The sequence below is a fragment of the Cyanistes caeruleus genome, chromosome 2, assembly GCF_971803275.1.
Source record: "Cyanistes caeruleus chromosome 2, bCyaCae1.hap1.1, whole genome shotgun sequence".
In the NCBI taxonomy this organism is placed as follows: Eukaryota; Metazoa; Chordata; class Aves; order Passeriformes; family Paridae; genus Cyanistes; species Cyanistes caeruleus.
The window spans coordinates 92,987,956-93,000,329 of NC_141702.1; the positions used below are offsets into that span (position 1 = coordinate 92,987,956).

Below are 12,374 nucleotides of genomic sequence, written 5' to 3' on the forward strand. Positions count from 1 at the left end.
AAATGGCTGCCATTCATGTCTAGGGGCTCGTGTCCATGAGTGGGCTTTTTCCTCTGCACAATTACAAATGGAGCAGGATTCCTCCCTGACCCAAGCCGTCCCCACCTAGAACTCAGGTTTCCCTTGGAGTGTCAAATCCCTCTGACAAGATGACACCAGGAACCTGGGGGCATGAGTTTTGTTTAACATTGAAAAAGGCTGCTGTACTTGTCCAGGGGCACATGTCTACGAATGTGGTTCTGCCTCTGTACAATTAAAAACAGAGCAGGATTCCTCCCTGACCCAAGCCATCCCCACCTAGAACTCAGGCTGCCCTTGGAGGCTATTATCAGTTGTTCAGGTAACCTCAGTTACTATTGGTAGACCTCGGCCATTACGGTTACACTCAGCTCATCTGTTTGGTTTACCCTGGCTATTGTTGGTAGACCTTGGCAATTATCAGAGATACTCAGCTATTTTCAGCTGTTCGGAAAACCTCAGCTTTTACTGCTAGATGTCAGTCATTGCTGGATACACTCAGCTCTTACTGGCCATTTGGGTTACCTCGGCTATTGTCGGTATACCTTGGTCATTATCAGATACACTTGGTTATTATCGGCCTTCCAGTAACTTTGGCTATTATCTCCAGACCTCAGCTGTTATCGGCTGTATGGCTAATATCAACTTTTAACGGCAGATGTCGCTGCTTTTCGGCTACACTCTAGATTTGGCTGTTCGGGGAAGCTCGGCTCGGTTTGGCCGCACTCAGATGGACTCAGCTCAGCTAAGATGCGGCTTGGTTCGTCTGAGCCGAGCTAGATTTGGCTCACAGATTTCCTGATGTCAGCCCCTAGGAATTCTACATGACAGAAAATGTAGCCGCTAAAGGGCATGCAGGTTTTTAAAGAAATATAATCTTGGTGCAGAGACGACGGCTCCTTTAGGACAAGAATATTTACATGTAGTAGCAATTCCCTTATTTTCATCTCATTTTTATTTAACCACCCAAAAATTCAATACATATCACAAGGAATGTGCAGTTCTGTTTTTTCCCTGTACAGTATTTGTACAAAGGACCTGGGCACAGCACAGAGTTTTGAGTCCATTGAATAAATCCTGATTTACATTTCAAAGGCCCTTGTTTTGGCGCTGCATGTTTGCAGGTCTGGGTTGGCATGTTCACCTACCCTCTTGGCCACATTCAAGAACAATGTATCAGATTTCATAGGGAATTCCCAATAAAACTCACATATATTCAATGAGCAGAAAATCTTTTGGGGTTTATTTCTATCTCTCACCTGTTCCAAGTGGAGGGAAGATTTGCTTTGGTTGCACATTGCAGCAGCAGAGATGGATCAGGGCTTTTTTTTTTAAATTGAAAAAAGGGTGATAAAAATAAACCAGGTCTAATATAAATGTTTTTAAAAGCTACTAAAGCTTTTTAAACCCAGGAAGACCATCATGATTCCCAAGTTCAGGCTTCTATTCATACTGGTTTTAGTATGATGAAAGCAACCAGGTTCTCCACTGTCCTGGGGTGAGTGTGATGTTGTACTAGTTTGAAATCAAACCAGTGAGAGATCGCAAGTCAGAATTATAATTTAATAGGAAAATGATAAAAAGAATAAATGCAATAATATCAAAAACACTGACAGAGTCAGAATACAGCCTGGAACCCTGTTAGGGTGATGGTAGTCGTCCAGATGAGGTGGTCTTGTTGAAGCGTGATCCTCTGGAAGAAAGGGGGTCTGGTCTTCAGCTGAAAGTCCAGCAGTAGCTCCTGTCCTCTGGAAGTCCCGTAGGTAAGGGCTGCTGTGGTGTTCGAATTCTCAGCTTATATCCAGTATGGAATGCTTGGCTCCTCCCAAGGGGAGGAGCATCTCACAATGGGATGGTGAGTCATGAGATAAGGCCTTGATGAGCCATTAACAGAAAACAGTCCAGGAGGAAGTTATCTCTGAGTCATGCAGCAAGGCAGTGGTGGGCCCATTAACAGGGGACAATACAGGGGGAAGTTATCTATGAGTCATGGGGCAGGGCATTGATGGGCCCATTAACAGAAGGTAGCCCGGGGTGGGGGGGGGAGGCAGGGAGCACTGCCTCACCTGGTTTCAACAGTACATGAGGATGGTGATAGAATATACTGCAACCCAGGACAGATGTTAAATTGTATCCCCATTCATCTGCCTAGCCCAAAAATAGATTTTTTTATCCTTCAAACTTAATCTGAGAGTAAAAGTGAGTGGAGAAGAAGCACTGAGTCTGTTACCAGAGACTGTACTTGCTCCCCCTGCATCCCAGGACATGGTTTTGACTACAGCACAGACAGACAACAAGACACAGATCACCTTGGCTTTCCAGCTAGCCAGAGCAGAGAGGTCTTCCTGGACTGGTTTTCTTTCCATTTTCTTGGAACAGATCAAACCTGCTCTGGACTGGGCACTCCAGGGAGCACCAGGAGTTTGCACCCATGGACTACTGGGAGCCCAGTCTGGGCAGTGGCATTTTCCAGCACCAGAGGGACTGATAACAGAGCGAACACCCACAGGAAAGAGACCCTCTGAAGTTTGTTATCTCTTCAGAGTGGCGAGAGGTTTTGTAATCTGATATCGTTCATTCTTGTGTTGGGTAGTGCTGTGCCTGTTAAATAAACAGGTTTTTTCCACTTCTCTTGGAGGAATCTCTTCCCAAACCAGTTGGGGAGGAAAGGGCCATGTGGGTTTGCTTCCTGGAGGGGGCTCCACTGGAGGTTTTCTCCCAAATTTGCCCTAAATCAGGACATTCACAAAATAGTAAATCATCATGACTAAACCTCTGGCTCCTCGTTATTTGCACTTACACCCCATTGGAGGAAGCTCTGCATCCTTTTTTCCCATCCTATATTGGCATGAGGATGGATATTAATGACACACACATACACAAACAGACTTTCTGGTTCTTCAAAAAGTTAAAAATGCCTGTAATAAAAATGATAGAAGTAATATTGTGTTTCAGACTGTTCAAGAAAAGGGAATTGGAGCTTTAATGTCCCACTTAGAGATGTTGAAGAACATCTTCCCCCTGAGTTTGCACCCAGAGATAAAATATTGGGTTTTTGACCAAACAAGTTAGGTCTGTAAGAGAATAGCTCAGGAGGCTTTCATGGCTCATGAAAGTGATGATGGCAGAGCACAGAATGTTGAAGATGAAGTCTTAGTTCCCTGAATTAATGCCCTGATATAGCCAATTTTTTTGGCAAAGAGACATAATAGTTTCCTCTCCTTGTTTCCGAGTTCCCAAGTCATCCTGTAATTCATAACTTGCACTAGTGCAGACCAATCTGACATGGGTAAGTAACATATCTGGCTCCTGTGCTCCAAACCACATGTTCCTGATGTAAACGGAAATTGGGAATACAGAAACAGCCGTGGAAGAAAGATGAGAGAAAAGTCAGAACAGATATTCTTCTATTTCCACACAGTAATACCAAGCCAAGCTGTTTACCTTCAGGACTGTTTTAAAATAGTTCCCTAAATCTTCTCCCAGATGCAAAATCTGGAGTGCCTTTGCCCATTCAAAACTAATGATCCTACTCACAAGAAGGAACAAACCAGTTTCCTGTTAAATATAACACCTTGAAATCTGATCTGTCAGATGCTATCATTGACCAGTGTAGCAGTGTGGCGAAGGATATTGTTACTGCTACAAGTCCTAAACATCTCTTGAAAAAGCCACTTGGGTTGTCACAGACAGTCACTGTATCCAAAACTCACACAAATACACCTTGGATAAGTCTGCCAAGAAGGACAGAAAGGGTCTCCTGTATGGTATTCCAGAAGGGTTTATTAGAACCCCACCAAAGGGGTCCAGTGACAAAAGACCAAGACTTCCTGCTGTGTCTCAGGTTAAGTACAGGGTCAGGGACCAACAGTCTTGGGGCACAGGGGCAAGGCAAAGGTCACTGACCTATAAGGGACAAGGTGGATTTACCTGGTGTTGCATAGCACTATGGGAGAAGCATTTTCCCTTATCCTAAGCAGTCAGGCTTTCTTGAAACCTGTGGCAGACTCTTCCAAAGGCATATGCCCAGGAATGCCCCTGGTAGGCTCAAGGGCTTCCTCAGACCAGCAATAGGGATCAGCATCCAGGCCCACATGGACTTGTTTTTTGCAGACTTTTTTCCCTCTTGGAACTACATTTTTTTTATGCCTTCTGTTCCATTTTAGCCCTTGAAAGGGAAGTTTCTTAGAGGGAGTGTGAGTGTTGTAGTGTCAGAAAACCTCACAGCATGATCATGCTCTGTGCTGACCACCCCTACCCCCATCCCACTAAAGACACAACTTCTGCTTTGGGAAGCCATGAGCCTGTGTGGATATGGGAAAACTAGTTCAATGGATTAAAAAAAACTTGTAATTTTCTAGTTCTTCCCACCACTGCCTCATAACATGAGGGACAAGAACAAGGCAAGTTACCTGTCTTGTACACATCCTCTTCCATCTGATCCTGTGCTGATAGGCACAGGGATTTCACAAGCTCATGGAAGGTGCTGGACAGGCCCTGTTCCTCCATGAGCTGGAGCATGATGGAACTGAGCACACCTAGCTCCCTGGAGAGCCCAGCTGAAGTGCTACTGGTCTGGCAGACCAGGTGTAAAGCTTGAAGAGGTTGTTCCTCAGTGTCTCATCCCTGAGCATCTCCTGCATGGCTGCCAAGTGTGGAAGGACGTGGTTCTGCAGCCACCTCAGTGCTGGTGACATATTCTGCTCCCTGAGGAGGCTCTGCCCAGCCAGGGGCCTCACCGGCCACTTACTGATGACGTGAGTGGACGCAGAGGTGACAGACACTGCCTCAGCCCCAGGTTCACCGGGTCTGAGGGTCTCCTCTCCTTGTGTGGAGGCTGGTGCTGGGAAAACAGGGTCCCAGTGGGCAAGTATGGAATCCAGATGTTCTCGGTATTTCTTCAGCTCAGACATTTCTACGTCTGCAGTAGTGTCATCTTCCACCTCGTTCTTTTTCCAAGTGTGACAATACACATGAGATGAGGCTTGAGGTTTGTTCTTGTCTTTAATATTTTCTAGAAGAAAAAAATCACCACCAAAACAAACAACAGATACTCCAAAGGATTTTCCTGTTACAAAATGGTGCAAGTAAGTTGCTCTCCTGCCTTGATTCCTTTGTTACAATTGCAAGCACCAGCCTCATTTACCAGCCTCCCGGAACCTGCGCTGGTCCAAGGGGCTCCAGGAGATCCCAGGCACTCCAGGCTGGAACCCTATTCCAGACTGGATCACCCAACCTGGAGATGAGAGAAGATCATGAAGCCTGGAGCAACACAACCCACACAACACCATAAGTTCCAAAAGCTCTTTACATGTCTTTCTGATGAGTTTTAAAGGGTGAGAAAAACTTGAGGAAAGCTAAAGCTTTTACAGTATCCCTTAAATACATGATACTTTCTGAACTGATACAGAACATTTAAACAAACCGACAGAAGCTTTAATGTGCACCAAAAGCAGTTGTTGCTGCAGGAAACCAGTGCTGGTTTAAGATCTCCCATGCCCAAGTTCCTTGCACTTTTTGTTCACAGAGAGAACAAGAGGAGTTACACAAGTCCTGATCTATTTTTCCTTTCTTTAAAACTGGACAAGAAAAGTCAACTATTTAATTTTCACTTGCTTTATTTATTTATTGTTTTTACTTACACATCACTTTCAGACCCCCATCCACACTCAGAATAATTCAAACCTTTGAGCACAAAGCCTCCCGGCACTTTTTAAGATTTCATTAAAGAATACCATTTTTCAAAGCTTGATATGAGATTTGCAACTAAGTTTCATTCTAAAGCTCTTTCCCTTTTTAAACTATGTTTCTCCAAAGCTTCCAAATAGTGTTAACGTTAGAAAGGTTAGAAATCACTTTAGGATTAGGAAAGGAGTATCTGAAAAACACCTTTGCATTTCCTTTCCTCCTCCCTCAAGCTACACCAGTCTGACAGAAGGTATTAGTAGTATTTCCAGAGAAGTTTGCCTCACTTGTACTGTTGGTCTGTAACAACTGCAACAAAAGATACCTTCCTTGAATTATTTTAGCACTTACTGAGCAATTATTTGTTTTGGTACTTCTGAGCCAGGGCCTGCAGCTCCTCCTGCAGCTACAGGTCTTTGCTGACAAGGCTCCACTTGTGCAGCAGCAGCAGCAGCAGCAGCAGCAGCAGCAGCAGCAGCAGCAGCAGCAGCAGCAGCAGCAGCAGCAGCAGCAGCAGTAGCATCTCCCTGCTGGAGAGGATGCTGTCATTGACCATGAAATGCCTCATCTCCATAAAAGCCTCAACAACAACAACACCATGGTATTCCAGCACAGAGCTCAGGGTGCTGAAGAACTCAGTCAGCTTGACCAGATGTACATTACTCCTGTTAAAAGAAAACACAAGTGCCATGTATTTTCCTGCACACTAATTAATAAGTACAGGTTTTAATCCTTGCTGTCAGAATGGCCAGGAATTAAGGACTTGACAGCAGCAATGCATCAAATTTTACTTTATTCCCTATGTATTCAAACACCTAAATACTCCTGTCAAAGAAATCTCATCCAAATTCACTACTCAACACACAAACTGAAAGTGAAAAAAGGCATTCATCCACCAGAGATAAAAAAAATCCTCCTGGCCTTAATAAAGTTCAAACTGGGCAGAGGATGAAATGCAAGCCCACTAAAGCAAAAAACAAAACAAAGGACTTACCGAACATGTTTGATGAACGTAACCAAAACATACAGAAATTCATTTACAAACTGAATAGGAAAAAAAGTTTCCTATTCTCCTGGGGTTGATTCTCATTTTCTCTCTTGTCTCCTAAATTTGTTAGCCACAGAGTATGGAGTAAGGAAATAATTTTGTTTATCACCTTGCTTTCCAGAAACCTGAAAAACAAAACCAAACAATCAAACAAAACAAAAACCAAACCAAACAAACAAAAAGAAGAAAACCACATTTGGAAGGCAGATTCTCTCCAGAAGCTCGGCCATCACCCACGGGGCACTATATTCTAGTGCACTTTTGGTGCACTTGCCTGAACCTGTCAGGACACTTTATGCAGAAGAGATTTTCTGTGTATGTGCATACATGTGAGGAAGAGGCAAAGGGAGGAGGCATGCTCCAGACAGTTCAGATCCATTACTGTGCCAGTTCCTGTGCAGCAGATCCTGTGACAGGATGTGAACTGAGGGTGCTTGAAATTTAAAAGATAAAGACACCAACACAAGGTGTCATTTTGCTTTCTCAGCTTTTCAAGGAAATGTTTTCCAAATCATGAAGCTCCCCCACCATCATCCTTCCTACCACAACCTGAAATGTTGGGTTGATTCTGTTTTCAAAACCACAAGGAACACCTCTGAGTTCAGCAAGTGTGGCCAGGACAGCCCTTGGGGCCCCTGTCTCCCTGTCTGTCACCCTTGCTTTCATACTCAGTCACATAATTATTCTACTATGGACAGTAAAATTGTTCCCATTTCTCCTGTACTTCTCTGGTTGCCTTTTCCCTAAGCTGTGCAGGACTCATGGGAGGAGGCTGTGATCCTGCATCAGCTCATAGGCAGCTCTGGTGACACAGGCAGCACTTGTAATATCTCCATAATGTGACTCTAAAACAGAAAATAGAACTTGTTCTTTTACAGTCAGGATCTAATTATCCAACTTAGAATTAGCCATTTGACTGCTATCGGATCAACTTCAAGGGGAAATGCACACCACCTGTTCTCAGCAGCTCCAGGGAAGGAAAGATGTTCTCTGTTCAAAGCTTCATACCACAGGTGCTACTCTTACAAGAAGTCTTCAGGTGGCAAGACAATTTTATCTTTTTGTCAAGGTTTTGATACCTGAAATACTCAGGGTGAATGCTCCCAAACCTGAGAGCTCCTGGCACATGAGTTTCCCTCCTGCTGAAGAACTGCTCAGGTAACAAATGTGCTGCCTGGGGAATAGAGACCCCCCAAAAAAGAAAAGACCCTGACTGTAGAAGCAAAACCACAGTACCCACATGATGCTCTGTGATGGCAGGAACCTGTTCGAATTTCAGGGGATAAGGATGTGACTGGTTTAGACAAGCAATTATTTCCCCCTCCACACATACACAAAATCAACAAGGAACAGATTTTCAAAAGGGCAAAGGCAGAGTCAGCTGCTCCTTTCTGCTTTGTACTTGAGGTCTCAAAGCTGTGCAAACTTCTGTGGTTTGGGGTTTTTTTGAGCTTTCTTTTGAAATTCTTATCTTGGACCCCTCATCACACAAAGAATTGCTGGAAAAGGAAAGAATGACCTGGAAATTTCTCAGGTAGTCATAAAGCTCATAGCAATGTCTGTCACATAGCCCTTGCCCAAGAAATCTGAGGATCCATACACGCTCTGTTTTGTACTGGAAGCCACCATCTGGAAGAAAAATATCACCATCAGACATTTAGACATTTCCAAATAATACCAGCTCCTAAGAGCACAAAACCCTGTTTCCCTGTGAGTACCAGCTCGGGCTTATCATAGGTTGTTCTGGACTTCACAATTTCCATTCCTATGAAATTTGATCACTAACATCCATCAGGAACAGTCAGTCTGCAGCCCAAACATGCAGAGAAATGGAATATTTTAGAAGTTGCTGTTCCTAAAATACTTCAGTTGAACTCAACATTACTAATCTAAATTCAAAGATGAAGGTAAGCAAGCTGGGGCAGAATATTCTGTTTATTGTGTTCACAGGGCAAACACAGCACAATTCATTGTGTGTTATTAAGAAACACATACTAGTAAGTATTAAGAAAACAACAAAAGCCCCATAGAAATAACATTTTTTATTCCAGTATGAAACAAAAGAAAGATGCCTCTAATTAACTACTTATGGGAGAATGAGATTTCATTGTATCTTTATGGCTTTTTTCTATAAATTTCTGAAGAATTACTGGATACTCTTACCTCCAAATCAAAACTGTAGAAAAGCTGGGAAAAAACATACTTTCCTTGGGTCCAAATACTGGTGTGACAGAAGGAATCTGTTTACCTTTACGTACATGTGCTCCTCTGTGAAGAGAAAAAGCTGGTATCATGGAGGCAGACAACGTTCCCAATCCACAACCACAGACAATAAATGGAAGCTGTACTGTGCGATGTTCCAAGCTGGGAGAACAGCCCAGGAACTGCAGAAGGCCTTTGCTCTGAGGTTCAGTTGCTGGCCATCCCTCCCCTTCTCTTCCCTGGAATTAAAAGCTCAGTCAAGGGTTCATGAGCACAAAGCAGGTGAGCAGATCAACATTCCCCAAGGCTCTGTTTTTCAACCCAGCAGTGACACATACAGGAAGTTCCAGTACCTGGCTTCAGGATCTGCTGCATCACACGAGTAATGTAGAGGCTAAGGGAGAAGGTGAACCTGAGGTTTGGCTACCTGATTCCATTCTGCACAGCATCCAAGAGATAGAACAACTGCAACAGCCCAGGGAGAGAATCCTGAACCATAGCCCAAATGACCGCAACAGGAGCATGAATACATAAATCAGCTTCTGGGACATTTCATAAGGCATATAAGTCAAATATCAATTCCATCAGGATTTCCATTCCTACAAACAAAATTCCTGAGAATTTCTAAAACATATTTCCCACTTTCTCTGTCCATTGATTATAACAGGAAGAAACACAAAGCAGTAAAGGAGAAACAGTGGGAGAGAGGATAAAAAGTTTCTTTTAGGTCTCTCTCACAACATGCACGTAGGTGGATGAGCAAGGCACCATCTCTTCCACACATGTCCATAGCCTACAAGGTTTCACCCGCCAAACTGGAAATGGAGCTGAGCCTTACCTGGCTCTTCTCTCGAAAGCAAGCCTCTTACATATGGGAGTGGACAAAATACAAAGGACGAAATGCCAGGACTAAATATGCAGCCACTCTCATGTTGGAGTCATAGCTGCTCAGGGCAGCCACTGTGAGACCCAGGGCATTGACTTACACCAACTTGTTACACTCTGTGAAGGGAAGGGCAAAAGAAACAGAAAGCACCCGGTGCGTTGACACTGACATGTCCCAGTGTGTGTAACAGCACTATAGTCATTAACATTTCTGATCATGAGCACCCATTTCTGGCTCTACCCCTACAAATAATGACCTCTGTGCATGAAGGCTCCTCCAGCTGACAAAGGGCTTCAGCAAGTCACTCTGAACAGGAATTCTTTACCTGAGCTGAAATTCATGGGGCTGTTCTCATTTATGTGAGACAGAGATCATCCTGCCCACTAGGCCACGCAAAGTTGGGGGTAAATTCTGTAAGGACATCTTGTATCTCACTCTTTCAGGGAAGTCAAGTACAAAGAACAAGAGGGAAAATTCATCCCTCCAGAGCATTTTTGGATACCTGAAAGACCAGCACTGAGGAGCTTCTGTAACAGAAAGGGCACGAGAATAGCAACATAAATAGCCCATAAACCACAGCATTTTCCCTGTGTAAGCACAAGTGACTCTGCTGGTAACGCCTGCTCTGAGCCAAGTACACAGCTCAGTACTCTGAGTCCTTCTGAATAAAACAAAATCCAGCAAAGACCAGAAATCAGTCTCACAGTAAACAGGTAACACACCCTTCAATGTATGGCATTTTGCCATCAGGATTTGGAGTTTCTCCTTGAAGGTCTTGTGTTCTGTGTGTTTTGAAGGGTTGCTGCCATTTCTACCCATTGATGGATAGAAATGACTTGGTGCCAACCTTCCACCTTATCTCCAGGAATGGAGCACAATGACACCTCAGTGGTATTTTACCAGCTACAAATGTACCATGAGTTTAGCAGTAGTATTCATGTATTTTCTTGTTATTCACACTGAAGGTGAAGAGGAACTTTCTAGAAACAAATATTCCTATTTAAGAAGGGGCTGAAATCTTACTGCCAACTACCTACATTAGGTCCACTGATTTCCTCCCTTATGACTGCCCACACAAAATAGTGTGTGTGTGTGTATATATAGTTATAGTTATGTTTAAAAAATCACAGATTATTTCTGTCCCTGCACCAGCACCTAGACTATATCTGTCATCTTTTTCTCAACTACTAGAACTACTAAAACTCAATTTCATGCCTGGAGGTTTCTTACTGCCAGCTCTGCTGGTCATGGGCCAGGTAAAGCAGGGTCTCCACTTCCCCATCAGCCACTGCCATTTGTCCCAGAGCCACCACTCTGCTCTCCTTCAGGCAGCAGCTCTGCCAACAGGCTGTCTGTAGCACACTCAAGACTTGACTCCAGATTTCTCTACTCCTAGTATCTGAAAAGGCCTGGGCTTTGACCCTAGTTATGTGCAGGAATATAAAATGCATGTCAAAACTGAAGAGCTCCTAAAGTACCAGCCTGAGTGAATGTGCTCATGATGCCAAGCTTTTGAAAGACTGCAGCTGGCCTCAAAGAATCCATCCCGCTGACCTACAGAAATATGCTCAAAAGGTAAGACACATAGATACAGTCAACAACAAAGTCTATTCCTTATTCTTTATTTCACTAAATTGGTGACTTCACAAGAGCTTTTTTCCTCTTTTCAGGTGTTTCAAAATTCGAAAGTTTGTTTACATGTTGCTCATCAATGAACACAAAATTTGTTATCAACATGCTGCCCTGAGAATTTCCCCCCTTTTTCTTACACATCTCTTTCAATCACTGAATCTCAAACCCCTCTATAGTGTAGAAAAAGCTGAGGTCTATGTAGATTAAATGTGCTTCCAGGTCAGGCAGGACTTCAGTTGCCAGTAAAGAAGAAACAAACAAATCTTACACATGAACTAACATCCAATTTATATTCCTCTAGAATGGTATTCCTCATGAAAGGTTGCAACATGAAATACCCCTAATTTAAATTGCCATTTTTAATAAAACTTGCAAAATCAAATTTAAATCCCCTGTATCAACCTATTTTAAAACAGGTTTAAACATCACAGGACCTGTGTACACTTCAGTGATCTTACACTAACTGCCTTACAGAATCCAAAATAATCAATCCAAGACTTCAACTGGGTTAAAAATACCAGAAAAACGAACAAACAAAACCCCAAACCAAAGTTAAAAACCCAAACCCATCTTTCCAGTAGTTTTAAAACCAGAAGTGCTTTTCTAACCAGCATAAAATTACTGTAACAATTCTATCCAAGCAGAAGTACAATTTAAATGCCAATATTCTGGAACTCTTAATACTGTTAAGAACTGTTCATAACTCTGCACGTATGAGTGGGTGTGTCTTACTGGATGGAGAGAATATACAAATATATAATAAATATATAAATATATAGGTATATATACACAAATAAATAAATAAATAAATAAATAAATATAGGTAATATAAATATATACAAATAGATTTATATTTAATATATAATAGGAATATATATATAGATGTTAATATAATTATATTTT

The 12,374-nt window shown here is 42.8% G+C and overlaps 2 long non-coding RNA genes across 2 annotated transcripts; one reads left to right on the forward strand and one right to left on the reverse strand.

Annotated features, from left to right (window-relative positions):
• Window positions 1–212: 212 nt before the first annotated feature.
• LOC147655000 (uncharacterized) lies at window positions 213–6,689 on the forward strand. The gene is made up of 2 exons (XR_015283619.1): window positions 213–1,522; window positions 2,134–6,689. It is a non-coding gene; the product is annotated as an uncharacterized LOC147655000 (long non-coding RNA).
• Window positions 5,004–8,173, reverse strand: LOC147655001 (uncharacterized). The gene is made up of 3 exons (XR_015283618.1): window positions 6,698–8,173; window positions 6,055–6,368; window positions 5,004–5,254 (listed from the first exon to the last, which is right to left on the reverse strand). It is a non-coding gene; the product is annotated as an uncharacterized LOC147655001 (long non-coding RNA).
• Between the last annotated feature and the right edge of the window lie 4,201 nt (window positions 8,174–12,374).